Source organism: Echinops telfairi, unplaced genomic scaffold (assembly GCF_000313985.2).
Source record: "Echinops telfairi isolate 266 unplaced genomic scaffold, ASM31398v2 ScPeMD7_70;HRSCAF=299, whole genome shotgun sequence".
NCBI lineage: Eukaryota > Metazoa > Chordata > Mammalia > Afrosoricida > Tenrecidae > Echinops > Echinops telfairi.
In genome coordinates, this window is record NW_022103968.1 from 45,881,180 (window position 1) to 45,896,599 (window position 15,420).

Genomic DNA, 15,420 nt, shown 5'->3' on the forward strand with positions numbered 1-15,420 from the left:
TCACCCTTCTGCTTGGTCGTGCTGCTATCTCTCTGGCCTCAGGCTACCATGTGTGCGTTTTCAGTCCCATGAGGTTGACTGTGTTCAGTGAGTGTAAAACCTGAAAGTTCTTCTATCCTTTATGAAAACCCACTTGGATGACAAAAATCAAGGTATTTCCCACCCAAGAGACCTAACAAATTGACCAATGTTCAGATGGATGTTGTCCTTTTTTGAAGCCACAAAATGGCAAATGATCACAGCTTGTCTTTACAGCGGATCACTCTCATCAGTGTTGGTTATTTATATCTGGAGTAATGAGCTAATAAGGCCAATACCATGGGATATTTTTTATGGCTTAAAAAAGCTACCATCAACAATAAATAGATTGATGTACTGATCCTCAGGTGGCTTGAAAGTGAATGTCCTTGGTGATAAATATAAATGAGAGTAAACAAGTCATCACTATTGATATTTATATAGTGATAAAATTATGACAATGTATTATTTGTATATATTCTGATCATTAAATGCCTTCGTCATATAAATCTTTACCACTATTCAAAGTATTGCTTTGATGAAGGACACCACTATGTGTGCAATTCACAATTTACTTATGAAAACACGGAAGGCAATTATGTAAGTTCTTGAACTCAGCATATGAAAAGTTTATTCAGAGCCAAGTTTATTAATCTTATATTGTCCAAATCTATAATTAAAAAGTTCTAAATGTACAATGAGCAGAGAGATTGAATGACAGGCAAAACACGTTGAAATGATTGTTTCTTTTAAATCACAGCAAATGCTATTTTGCTCTTTTTCTTGAACTCTTCTCATTGAAATGCCAGAATTAAATGTTTTGTTTCTTTTGAAATGATGCAATTTTCTACACCATTAATTATTTTAAGTTCTGAAAACTTCATCAGACATTATGGTCTGATAACAGTCATAAGGAAGGTACAGGAACCACTTTGTGTTGACATCAATTAAAAGAAAAAAGCAATCACCTCTGCTTTTCAGTCCCAAACTCTTTTTTACATGTATATAAAATCTAGGCTCAAATGTACCTTTTCTACCTTTGATTTCTACATACTGCTTCTGCTCAAAAATAAAATTACTTCAAACTTAAAAATACTTCAAAAGAAAGGGTTGAGAATATAATGTCAGCATTAAACTTCAAAAACATGGCAAAAATTCCTCTTTTTCATATTCTCAGCATTGCACAAACCTATACCCATAAAGCAAGGCCCAGGTCAAGGAATTCTTTCAATGAAATTAGAGAAATAAGCAATATGATTTAATAGGAATTATTTAAGAAATATAGAATGCCCCAACCAAAAAACACTGTAACAAAACATTCAGGGTTCTTACCTCCTTCACAGAAAAAGGAGAAGAGAAGCTTTGATCTGGTAAAGGAAATTGCTTTACCTAGTTATGGGCTCAGATTTACAAATTTGAACACTTTGCAAGATGAGTGGTAAGATTCATGGGGTCAGTTTAGTGTAAGATTCTTTGATTTTGCCATCACAATATATAAATGAAGGCATTTATCCATGGATTTATATATCCCTGATGGTGTAGTTGTTAAGCATTTGGCTACTGGCTGACATGTCTGGTTGGAATCCATCAGTTGCTCAGCAGGAGAAAGACGTGAACGTTTCCAGAAAGTTTTACAGTCTCTGAAACCCTATGGGGCCCTTTCTACTCACCAAAAGGTACCATAGGAGGCAGCAGTCTTGATGATCTACTACTGAAAAATCACAGTCTTCAAATCTCTAAGGGGCAGTTCTACTCTGTACACATAGTTCTTCAAGAGCTTCTATGGCAAATAACAACAACATGCTATCTAACACCTGGTTTAAAAACATTAGTCACTATACATCTGTACCTAAAACATGAGTTTAACATTTAATATAAATGAATAATTTAAATTGAATCCTAGGTTGGTACCTTTTCATTATTTCGTGCTGACACTCTAAAAGCAAGCCCTCCCTCCAGGGCGTATGGAACATAGGAAAAACTGTCACCCATTGAGCTCATGACACTTTGAAACACAGCTAAGTCAATGGGGTCTGACTCTTTTAATTAAACATGTTACCCATTAACCTATAGATAAGTGTTGCTGTGATTTCACTGCTTTCCAGATCGAGAGAAAATTTAGATCCCAGTGTGTGGCCCTACTTTCACTAATAAGGTGCATCATAAGATGATAACCGTTTTACTGCCTAACAAAAGGTTGAACTTTTGTCAAGGAGGGCATTGAGTAAACATCTCACTTAAGAACTACCTATAATTACAAGACTCTTATTGCCATGCTTTGTCAAAAATCCTTATCTAGAGAAAACTAATGAGCACACGGCCCTGCTGGATAAATGATGGACTGCTAATCAGAGGTTATGAGTTCAAAGAAACCAACACCTTAGTTGGAGGGGATTAAAAAAACAACCAAAAAACAATGTAGGCTATCTACTATGGTTTAAACAAAAATACAACCTAGGTAATCTCTACAGGGTTGCTCTAAACAGAACTGACTTGATAGCAATGGGTTTCAGTGATAATTTACCTTTAATTTCATATTCTTTAGAGATTCAAATCTTAAAGATTCCACGTTCTTACCAGGAGAATTTCAGTGGGAATACGGTGTTGGGAATACTTTTGAAAGTACCATAGACTACTATTAATCTGTCCTAGATTACAACCAGAACGCTCAATGGAAGAGAGGATGATTGTAGCTCACATACTTTGAACATGTGATCTGGAGCAACCAGTCCTGAGAGAAGGACCTCAAGCTTAGTTTCTACTAAGTGAATAACCGGAACCCCTCAACAACATCAATGGACACAGTGGCCACAACAAAGCGTTCAAACATAACAGTAATTGTGTGGTGACCTCAGGACCATGTGTACTTGGTGTCACTATGACTCAGAACCAACACTAAGGCATCTAACAACAACAACAACAACAACAACCGAATTCCTATCAGGTAAGAAAGTTAGAGTCAAAATGAGGGGACTCCATCCAAATACTTATAGACCGAATTCGACTGAATTCGATCTGCAGATTATATATCAAGTATTTAGATTACCTGATGCTGATGTCTCTGTAATGGCTGAAACATGTGACATCAGGTGAACAAGTGTTCACACACTCCAGAAAGCAAAATTCTTTCTAATAAGCTTACCAGTTTTATTTGGAATATAAAATAAATTTACAGTCACTCTTAATGCTTAAAATGGAAGATGATTTTAGCATGTCACCTGAAATATCATGAATTAAGTCATTTAGTTACAATACTTTTTAATGTATTTGAAAGAAAACATGGTGTCTCACTTCTATCATTTTTTCTTTTGTGTTTTTTTCTACCAGTCTCATATTAATAAATTTAACAATACATATTGCCAGCAATTTTGATTAGACAAGTAGACAATTCTTGCACTACATTTTAAAATAGACTTCCTATAGTTTCTGTTTTATAAATACATGTGAAAGTTGTGTTTGTTTGTTTGTTTTACAACTAACACTAAAAATTTAACCTCCATTAGTTGCTGAAGTATTTTATTTTTTGTCTACTGAAATCGGAAAACCAAAATTTAACCTACTTTCAACACTGAGAGTTTCCTTTTGAGGCCACTGCTCAAAGTAAGGTACTTTTGACAGCAGGTACAGAACCATCCTAACCTATTTTCTAGATAATCTTAGCCTTCACCGGAGAGTGACATGTTGACAATGCATGACAAGCAAAGATACATTATGCAAGAGGCAGTCATCAGAGAGACACAGGCTGCTGGCGCAGTGAAACTCCAAGACACTGGAGGAGAAGGATTCTGAAAATTCGGCAGTGTTTTCAGTCAGGAATACACCATTCAGGGTCTTGCATTGACAGTAGTACTTATTAGTTTGCCTATTGAAAAAAAAAAGGCAACAGGGAGAAACTAGAAATTAACCCATCATTTATATCATGACATGCATCTATTTACTTAAATAGAGATTTGTGTAGGAATTCTTTAAAATTAAAGCAAATATTAATATTGAAGGGAAGACCTCGTAGAACAGTGATTACGTGCTTGCCTGTTAATCAAAAATCAGTGGTTTAAATCCACCAGCAAGGTGTGACAGTCCACTTCTGTAAAGAGTTGCCATGTTGGAAACTCCGTGGGGCAGTTTGTCCTACAGGCTTGTTATGATCTGAACTGACTCAATAGCAGTCTGTTTGGGTTGGCTCTGCTAGCATTTAAACTTAATTTAGAAAATTCCAGTGTATAGGAAACTTATGAATCATTTTCATGTCATGTAATATGTTAGAATAAAAATGACTACAATCTACCTGGTTTTAACCTGTTAATCATTTTTTTAGTTGTTTTTTGGTTTTGATCATTATAAAATTGCATGACGTTTTAAGAAATAATATACAAAGATTACTCTAGCTTTAATCTAGTTTTTATTAAAAAATCTTACAAAAGTATTCTATAATATCACAATCAGGATATTGACTTTGCTGTAGCCTAAAAATAGAGTATTTTTATCACCCCAATGATAGGTGTGTGAGGATGACCCAGAATAAGGCTGTGTTCTGTCCTGTTACACACAGCATCAGTGCGAGTCAGATGGTGCTAAGTCCCACAGCAACAGCAACAACAGCATCTCAAGGGCCCTACACTTTCCTTCGACCTATACTTTCTCCTTCACCCCTAGACAACTCTAGCCTATTCCATATATTTATAATTGTAATTTTAAAATATGTTATATAAATAAAATCATAAAATATATAACATTTGGGTTTTGGCTATTTTCACTTGACATACATACCTGGAACTTTATTCAACTTGTTATATGCACCAGGATTCCTTTCTTTGTAATTACTGGGTAGGGGCATTCTACCCTGTTCTGTGGAGGTTGCTGGGAGTCAGAGCAGACTCCATGGAAGTGAATTTGGCTTTTGTTTTGTTTTTCCCTTGGTATGAATGATCCACCATTTGTTTAACTATTGACTCCTTTAAGGATACTTGTGTACTTCCCAATTTGGGGCTTTTATGAATAAAGCTTATATGGATATGTGTGCATAGGCTTCAATAAGGTTCATGAGTGATATTTCTGGTCATACATTTAATTCTACAGCCCCAAATCTGTAAAACCAATTGTACATTTCATCAGGAATGTGTGAATGATCTGGATTCACCGTATCCTTACCAGAATCTGGTATTGTCAGCGCTACCTGTTCTAGTCCCTTTGAAGACCATGATTGGCTTTAACTTTCGTTGTTCTCACGGCTAAAGATGTGGAACATCTTATTATAAACTTATTACTATAGCCTCTTTGAGTAAATATTTGTCCTGTCTTTGTCTAGTTTCTGATTCAATTGTTAATTGTGCTGCTGTTTAATGATTCTTGAGGTGAAAACTTAGGTGAATGACTTGAGACTGTTTCGTCCTTTCAATTGTGAGCTGTTACTTTTCCAAATGCTTACTCAGTCGTGCTTTATCTGTGTCTCATGCAATTGAACAGGTTTAGGATATATATTTACAGGATGACGAGAGAGGAACTACACTACCCACTTGTGCTTTGCTGTCATGGGTGAGGGAGGAGCAACACTTTTTTTTTTCAAACTCCAACGTCCACTCCAATTTTTAACATTTAATTTTTTCCACTTTAAGAAAGATTGTCTGCAGTACAGTGGTTATTGTCTAAGAGTTTTTTGACTTACTATGCTGTCTAATTATTATATTATTTTTCTGGAAATAACAAAGCCTTTAGGGGAACAGTTCTCTCTTTTTTAATCTTCATCCATTAGAGTCTTTCCATGTGTACAGCTTTGCCAGCACACAATCTGAGCTTTCTAAGCCAATTAGAAAACCAGTGAAAGCATCTCATGATTGGTTTGGGGTCCAAAAATCTCTAATTACCGTTCTTTAGACTCTTCAACTTTTCACCTTCGTCAGTCTTTATATAGATATATATAAAGTGAAAAATTATTGCCACAAAACCATCCACACTTTTTGTAAACAAAAATATCAAAATGTGAATCTATTATTTCTTGATCTATACTCTCTCCCTCGGCATGAACACAAATCTGTGTTCTTTCTGTCATATAAGAACAAGGGACTAAAACTGTGTACCTTTTAAAAGGTCTTTAAGTTTTGGGGACAAAGAAGTATAAAGGGGCAAGATTAGCATGGTTAATAATTCCGAAGTAGGATGTGGTAGAGTCATTTTAATTTTTTTTATCTTAACAGCAATAGTAGTTTCTGACACGCTGTGTGTCCACTTGGTTGAAGAAGGGTTCAGTGGCTTGATGACAATTCCCTAGGCTACGATCTAACACAGTGCGATCCACTCCGTCACAGGATCCAACAATACGGTCCCCTCTGAGCAGCTAGAAGCAATAATGAAATGCGACCCTCTTGAGCATGTTACCGACTGGATGCGATTTGAAGACAGACTAATCTGGGCTAGGGTCTACTTAGTTGTTTCTGCTGGGGCTGGATTCTAGATGGTTTGTCACCATCCTCTCATATGGTCTGTAGATACCAAGAGCCATAAGTGGACTGTGGACGATGGATTTATTTAACCCTGTATCCATCATCCTGTGTTGCTCCTGCTTGCTGGTTCATTAGTCCCAAACCCATGTGAGTCAGGAGAAGCCGCCACCTTACCATTACACCTACAGATTTGAATAGAGCTGGATTAGCCACTTCTACAATTGTGCGAGCCATTTCTTAACATGAAGATCCTTCTATATGTGTAAACAGGTAAGTATCACAGTTTCTACTTTTCTAGAGAACTCAGCCGAACACAATTGTCTTTTACTGATTTATTTTTAAACTATTTTGAAAATAAATACAAATCTAAAAAATTTTAAATGGCATTTGGAAGTCCAACCAGTAATAAAACTAAAACTGGGAAAATGTGATTTATAATTTTTCAAAATATAATAGTTATTTTCTGTAATATAAACTGCTGAAACTAGATATGTGTACTGTTTATGGATTGTTAGTACTGTGCTACTCATGAACATGCCCATTTGAAGGTTTAGATATAGGTTATTGATCATTTAACTTTATTTTTTCCTAATTTTTATGTGACAAATATAAATGTTAAACCAGTTAAATTATTTTACAGTTGATCTAGATTTTGAGACAAAATGAATTTTATCTACATATCTAAAATTTATTCATAATTGAACCAACATTTGCTTTGAATTTTAATCATCTATGTAACAAGAATTGATTTTGGTAAGCACATAAATAAAGGCATATTACTTTTTAAAGAGTATAGACATTAAGACATATGATTTATATAGTTCTAATATAAGAATCATTAGTCCTTGTGACATGGCCTTTGTGGTACTTGCTCTCACTGAAGATATGGGGGCTATAGGAAAGTGTGGTGAAGAAATCAGATGATGCTTGGCAATCAGAAAAAAAATAGCGTCTGGGGTTTTAAAGGCCTGACTCATCTAAATGAAGAATCAGTTAACTCCATACAGAAGAAATACACTAGCCTGTGCCATTCAATGGTTGTAAATGATAAAACCCAAGCCACGAGGAAAGTACAGAAACAGACCCTGAATTTTAATGACCTGGATGGCAGACAATATGGATGATAGTGGAAGCTAAAATCCATTTTCAGGATCCCTACCTATGTGGATTGAGTCCGCAGTGAAATCCCTCTGACCATAGTTTAGGAATGTGAATAGGCTTACTATCAGACAAAGAGTATTACTGCAAAGTAAATTTTATCCCTGTAGCTAGCATGAAATATTACTCCTTTTCACCTCCCTATTGACCCATTCTGATTTTATTCTAGTTTTTTTTTCCTGCTTTCTCTTCCATAATTTTTTCCCTCTGCATTATTTGACCATTGTGGCTGGATTTGTATGTGTGTGTGTGTGTGTGTGTATGTTCTTTATATATAGAAGTCAGAATGGGTGGATCTATGAAGATGATAACTGGATTAATAATTACCTGGGCCAAGGATGGGGACTGTGGCAGTTACATAATCCATTTGAGGAAGGGGAGTCCAGCCTACCAATCAGGTCACAGCTTGATGACCTCATTTGGAGGCCTGATGGAGATAAATAGCTCACTGCTACACATCCCTGTTGACAAGCCACATGGAGCTACACTGATGGAGCCAGAGCCCTGGAACTGGAGGAGCTATGTGGAAACCCCACCAGTGCTGAGATACTTCCACTGCCACTGGATCCACAAGACTTTCTATCCACTGGCCTGTGATCTTGTATTTGGCATCATTGCATATATTGCGTGAGTCTGAAGAATAATTTAGACTGGTATTATAAATATGGGCTAATATTGGACTGATGGACTTCATCTGGACTTGGCTGGGAAGTTTTCTTAATATGCAATTACTTTTTGATATAAAGTTCTCTATTACACACATATGAGTATCTCTGGATTTATTTCTCTAGTTAACTCAGACTAACAGAGGGAGGTTGGGGAGAATGAGGAGTCAATAACAATGTGTACAGGAAGGATGAAATGTTCAAGGTTGATTGTGGTGATTATTACACAATATTCCTTAATTGATTGAAGAATTGAATTGTAGATATGCTAATTTTATCTCAATAAAACAATTTCTTAAAATTATTATTTAAATATAGATATACTGACATTAACTGATAAAGAATGGCAGAATTTGGAATATTCTATAAAGTCACTGTCAAGAGAGCCAAATGAATGTAAAAAGAAGTCAGTATTTAATTAATCATTCTATCATAGATTTAATCAAACCAGCAAATGACTGTGAACTGGAGATTTTAGAAGAGATAACATTACTGATTACCAATGTAGGAAATATGAAGAAAAGCCTTACACTATGCATGTTGGAAACTTGGGCTAGAAGCTACGATGAATTGTTGTGTGAATATGTTTATACTTGTATTCACTTTCAAAGATGAATACACGAAAGAAAATAAGTACCAAAATATAATGGCAAAAAATTATGGTTAATAAAAAATAGTAGGCAGTACAGATATTTGAGTACCTGAAACTGAAACAAAAATAATATCATAATTAAAATGTCAATTTTCAATCTTAACTATGCTTGGAAATATTTCTATAAATTATTTATTGAATAAAAATATCAAAAGAGGAAGCTATTGTGTCTCACTTTTCATTTATATAGCTCTATATTCCTCAAAATGTTGCATTCCCATCTTTCTAAACCTTCCTCAAATTGTGTGGTCTTGGATAAAGACCAAGTCAAATCACAATTTATGCATCCTTGAAGGGCTCGCCCATTGTCCTTTCAAATGTTTCTTGAATTGGGGGAACAAAGGGAGTTCTAAATGGGCAAAGGCAGGATTGCCCTGTGGGTGGGTTAGAGTTTCCCATTGAAAATTTTACTGGACGCTTCTTAGACCCTCAAAGATTGTGCAGGTGCATTGGCATAATGGGGAAAAACACCACAGCATAATTTTTCTGGTCTTTTCCTGATCCACACAGTTCTCAAATTTTAAAAACGTATTCATAGTCAGCCCCCATGATCATCCTTTTTTATTTTAATCTCACTATAACCCCCCAAACATCACTATTACCTTCTGAGATGCTTCTTCACCTTAAATTTAACTTGCCTAGCAGATCCCTTGTGAAGCCACCATTTTGACTGAGCATTGCATTTGGAAGCACATTGGTAAACAAAAAAGTCATCATTGGTTATAATTCACTCCATAAAGTTAGCTTCATTGGTTTTAATCTTCAAAGATTTATGTGTAAGTTCAGCTTTTTGAGCTCACTGACCTTTTTGCAATAATTTGTTGGTATTCATTGAGCTGAAAAGTTGCTGATACCCAAAGGTTTGTTTGAAATTGAAAATCAAACTAATTGAGATCCAAAATTCCATAGCTATTGCATAGATGGTAATCCTACAGTATTCTTTCACCAGTTTCTAAAAGTAAGCCACCCTTTTCCATTCAAGGAGCTGACAGTCTTCCCTCTTTGGATTATGAATAAGACCTTCCTCATATATTCTCCTCTGTTTAAGATTTTATCTTTAAAAATGATAAAAACACAGAACAAAGCTCAGACTATAGTAATAGATGAACAGTTCATCAAATTATAGCGATACAAGGAGTCGAATTGAATTTTAAGAGTTAAAAATGTTCAGTTCCATTCTGAGTACCTGGCTTCTGATATAAGAAACTCTATAAAATTGACCAGTTACTGGACTTTTTCTACTACGTAGGCTTTAGGAATGGAAAGAGTAAATTAAGCAGTCTGAGTTACGTGTATGTATGATTTGCATTATCTTTTGATGATACCCTTGAATCATTTTAACTCTTCTACTTTCTGAATTGGAGGTAGTTATGTAACTGGCACAGTTGGTGGACAGAAAAAACAATCCAGAAAGAGACAGGGTCATTGCATTATAATTCTCTATATACTGAGAGAGAAAGTGACTTTATCATAAACACATTATATCTGGTTGAGATTCCCAATGTAGGGTTTAGAGCCTTGAACTTTAAAGGTAAGTAAAAGGATCTCTTAAAATATAAAATAAATCAAAATTTGAATATCAGCAATCCCTGACTTGCGACATATTTGAATTTGAACAAACTGCACGTATGATCATCTTGATTGAACATCATTAGCAATATCATTATAAGCTGTTTGCAGGTCAACTACATTTGACTTACAGGCAACTCCTACTGGACTTTTAATGAAGGTCTTTAAACTGGTTCTATCATAGCTGACAAAGTGAAATAAGGAGGGCCTGAATTTTTACAATTTGGATGATTCATCATGGCAACTGGTACAGAAAAAGTATAGTTTCTAGTACTGAAACTGGAGACTTGTAAGAGGTAGTGAGACTTTTAAGGAGCCCCGTGCTTGATGTTCAATTATTGGCAAGACTGTGGGAACTGGACACATTCCTAGTTGTGTGTTTGACTACGTTGTTGAGCAGCATGCCATTAACTTTGAAGCCCTGCTTCCATGCTTGATTATTTTTCCCTCATTCTGACACAACTGAGGCAACCCCTCCTTAGAAGATATTTTATATCTCAATCACCTTCACTTGTAGCACAGCAGTTTTTAAGGCACTGAAAAGGAATTGAAGCCTTTTTTTGCACTAAAATAGGGCTAATTAAGAACTGTAGCACATGTTCCAACTGACCTACACATTTGACAACATAATTAGGAAAAGAAGTTGCTATAACCTGGGAGGACTGGCAGTCAGAGGGACCTAACCCAATTGACCTACACCTTCTGAAAGACAGAGTTACACTAGCTATTGTTCTTATTCCAGGGGCTGCTTGTACGGACAATGCTGCAACACATAATGTGCTGATATTATCAATCATAATATATCCATTTTTATGATTTACCATTCAAACCACTATCAGATAGCAGGCTATGATCTGGTGTACTACGAGGCCAGTGTCAATGTCGGCAGTGGTAAGGAACAGACAGTGGAACAATGTACAAATATAGAGACATATGGCATTGACCTACACACACTTGACAGTCTAATCACCTTTTTTTTTTAGTTATGACCCTTCTCGTGATTTCATTGCAGACTAAGTCTATAAATAAGATTTATATATTTTTAATTAATCATTTTATTGAGGGGCTCTTACAAATGTTCTAACAACCACTCATTCAATAATATTAAGCACACTTGTACATATGTTGCCATCAACATTTCAAAAACAATTTCTTTCTACTTGAGCCCTTAGTATTAGTTCCTTTTCTTCCCCTCCTGCTCCCACCCTCATGAATCCTTGATCAATTATATATTATGATTACTGTGATTTCATATCGTACACTGTCCATTGTCTCCCTTCACCCACATTTCTGTTATTCATCCCCCCTGGGGAGTGTTATATATCCAACCTTGTGATGGGTTCCCGCTTTCACCCCCTTCCTCCCCCCTCCCCCCACCCGGCCCCTACCCTCATAACATTCCTACTCCCACTACTGTTCTTGAAGGTTTTATTTGTCCTGAATTCCATGTGTCTAGAGCTCTTATCTGTACCAATGTGTGTACTCCGGTCTAGGTGGATTTGTAAGGTAGAACTGAGTCATGGTAGTGGGGGGCGGGGGGGTGGGGTGGGCGGGGAAGCATTCAGGAACTAGAGGAATGATATGTGTCAAGAAAAAAAAGGTCATAGATGATCCCCAAGATGAATAAACATGAGGTTAATAAAGACATTGAGAAAAGAGGCAATAGTGGTGAAACCTTTTTTTAATGATATATTTGACTTAAGAACTGATTTATATCAGGTCATTGAAATGGAACCGAGTCACAATTCAGGGATCACCTGTACTTCCCGTCCGTCATATGGTGGATGCTTGTTGTCTCTATTCTCTCCCTCCTGGATCACATTAAACTTCAGCGAGTTATACCTTTCTTTGAGATAATAGTTGAAATTAAACTATACTATAATTATATCAATTTTCCATAAAATAGTTATCATCCCTTTCAGCCAGTTTTCAGAAAGCCTGACCATATTGTCTGAGATCATGGTGGGTATTTACATGAAAAAATAGTACAGTCCAAGAGTAAGCAAAATGTTCCAGCTCTTTGGACTTGCAGTCTCCATTTTGAAGTCAGGATATGAAAGCAATATATTTTCTTCTTTTTTTTTATCCCAGCAACTTGAATGTGAATCACAAAGAAATACAGAGGAGATCATGAAAAAATACTCTAAAGATAAAAACTGCTTAGTTCTAAGAAAGACACTAAAAGAGCCTATATATTTTCATGTTACAAGAATACTATATTTCAGGGATACATCAACTTCCCGGTGAAACTCCAGCAGCCATAATTTAAGCATTGTCATGGAACAGATGCTATGTCTTCCCAAATATCAACTAGAACATCTTCAAGTTATATAATATTCTCTATCCATGACAATAAACAAAGTTAAATTACTCACCACTTGACACAGTGCTTTTACTAAGCCACATGCTAGTTTTTAGAAGCCAGAAAAATATTGAACAAAGACAAAGATATAGAAAATAAATCAAAGGAGATATCAAATGAAGAGCAAAATCACAGCATATGATTTGATATATAGTAGAAAGTTTGCATTGTATGAACCAATTTCTTGCACAGTTATGCACACACCTCAGAAATGATCTATTTTTAGCTTGTTCACTGTTATGTCCCTAGCATCGGTCTGGTACAAAACTGGTCCCTAATAAATACTCACAATTAGCACATTCATTTATCAGTATTTGGGGGACAAAAAAGATCAGAATATCTAGTAACGGTGACATAGAATTAATTTCATCAACTAGGAAATATATATTTGGTTAATTCTTTTTATATCATATAATAATGCCCAGTGGTGTGAGTGGTGATACTGGGAGGGTAGAGGGAGAGTGGGTTGGAAAGGAACTATATGTGACCTCCTCCCTGGGGGACAGACAACAGAAAAGGGGATGAAGGGAGACGTTGGGCAGGGCAAGATATGACAAAATAATAATTTATAAATTATCAAGGGCTCATGAGGGAGCGGGGAGCAGGGAGGGAGGGGAAAAATGAGGACCTAATGCCGGGGGCTTAAGTGGAGAGGAAATGTTTTGAGAATGATGAGGGCAGTGAATGTACAAATGAGCTTTACACAATTGATGTATGTATGGATTGTGATGAGTTGTATGAGCCCCTAATAAAATGATTAAAAAAAATAATGCTGCCACCATATTTCTGTCAGCTTGTCCTATTGTGGTAATTTGTATGTTGCTATGATGTTGGACACAATGTTACTGGGATTTCAAATACCAGTAGGGTTCAACTGAGCTTCCCGATGAAGAGGAGACTGTAAAGAAGGAATGGGCTGTCCACTTCTGAGGAGTCAGCCGCTGGAAACCTTCGGGAAAGCATGGACACATTCATTGTCAGATACGGAAATGTATGAATGGAAGCAGGACATTGTGGGAGAGCGTGCCCGAAGGTGAATCCTGAGATCAGGAGAAACTCACAACATGACTGAGGAAGACCTGCCTTCTCAAAGTAGACCATAATAACCTGGGTGGAGGAAAGCTTACAGTAGTAAAGCCTATGGGACCTCCATTAACTCTGGGGCAATGCTCAAAATAAGCAGAAACAGCTTTGAACATTCATTTATAATCAGAATTTGGAATGTATAAAGTACGAATCTAAGAAAATTGGAAGATGTAAATAAATGGAATGTAATATTTAATGATTGACATTACAGGGATTAGTGAACTGAAATGGCTTGATCATTTTGAATAAAAGTACCATATGGGACTTGTTTTGTACAGACCAATTCTAGGGACACAATAGTGAATAAGCTAAAAATATATCCTGTTTGTAAGGTGTGTGTATAACTGTGCAAGAAATTGGTTCATATAATACAGACTTTCTACTATATACCAGATCATATGCCTGGAATGACAGATTCCAGAGGAAGGATTTCACATTCCTTGTCAAAGCCCACAATAAAACGATATTTTAATGAAAAAATGGACATTTCAAGCTCTATCTTGAATTACAATCTATCACAAATAAGGGAATCCAGTCAATACAATTATTATTCAAATTTATCCGCCAACCACTAAAGAACTTGAGGAATTCTACCAATGTCTTTAGTCTGAAATTGAACAAATATGCAATCAATCTGCATTGATAATTATTGGTGATTGGAAAGCAAAGTTGGAAACAAACAGAAAGGAACAATAGTTGGAAAGCATGGTCTTGGCAATAGAAATGAAGCTGGGGATCTTGTGATAGAATTGTTCAAGGCCATTGACTTCTGAATTTCAAATACCTATTTTCAACAACACACCTTTTGATTCTTCCTGTATCATACCATATTTTGCCCAGGGAAACATTCAATATTACAACTTGAGGCTTAATATTTTTCTTTCATTCGTTCAGTTTAATCAATGCAGACTGTGTTCTTACATCTTAGTTTTCTAACTCTATGTCTTCATCCATTTCATTGTGATATTCCACTCTGTCTTCTCCAGTGGCCTTTTGGAAACTTCTGTTCAGCTTTTCCCCTCGATCATTTCTTCCAATAACTTTAGTTATTCGATGCTGAATATTTTCTTTGCTGTCTTTTAAATTCTCTTTTGCTGTTCTTGATGTCATTCCATGGTTCATCAAGTCTTCTGTCATTAGTGTTTCTGTTGATGAGATGTTCTCGAAATTAAAATGTGATAGAATCCAGGTCTTATTGTGGCTCCCATGGACTTTTAAAATGTTTCGCCAGCTTCAATTTGAACAGGTGCAACTGAAGGCTGTTTTAGATGAGACTAGCCTAGTTGTAACTGTGGATATTGAGGGTCTCCATTGTCTCGTCCCACAGATGTAGTCAATCTGATTTCCGTGTATCCAAACTGGAAGATGCACATGTACTATAGTTGCTGTCTGTGTTGTTGAAAAAGTTATTTGAGCTGAAGTGGCTGGTCTTAAAAACTCTGCTGCCACCACCAGCTTCATTTCGATCATCAA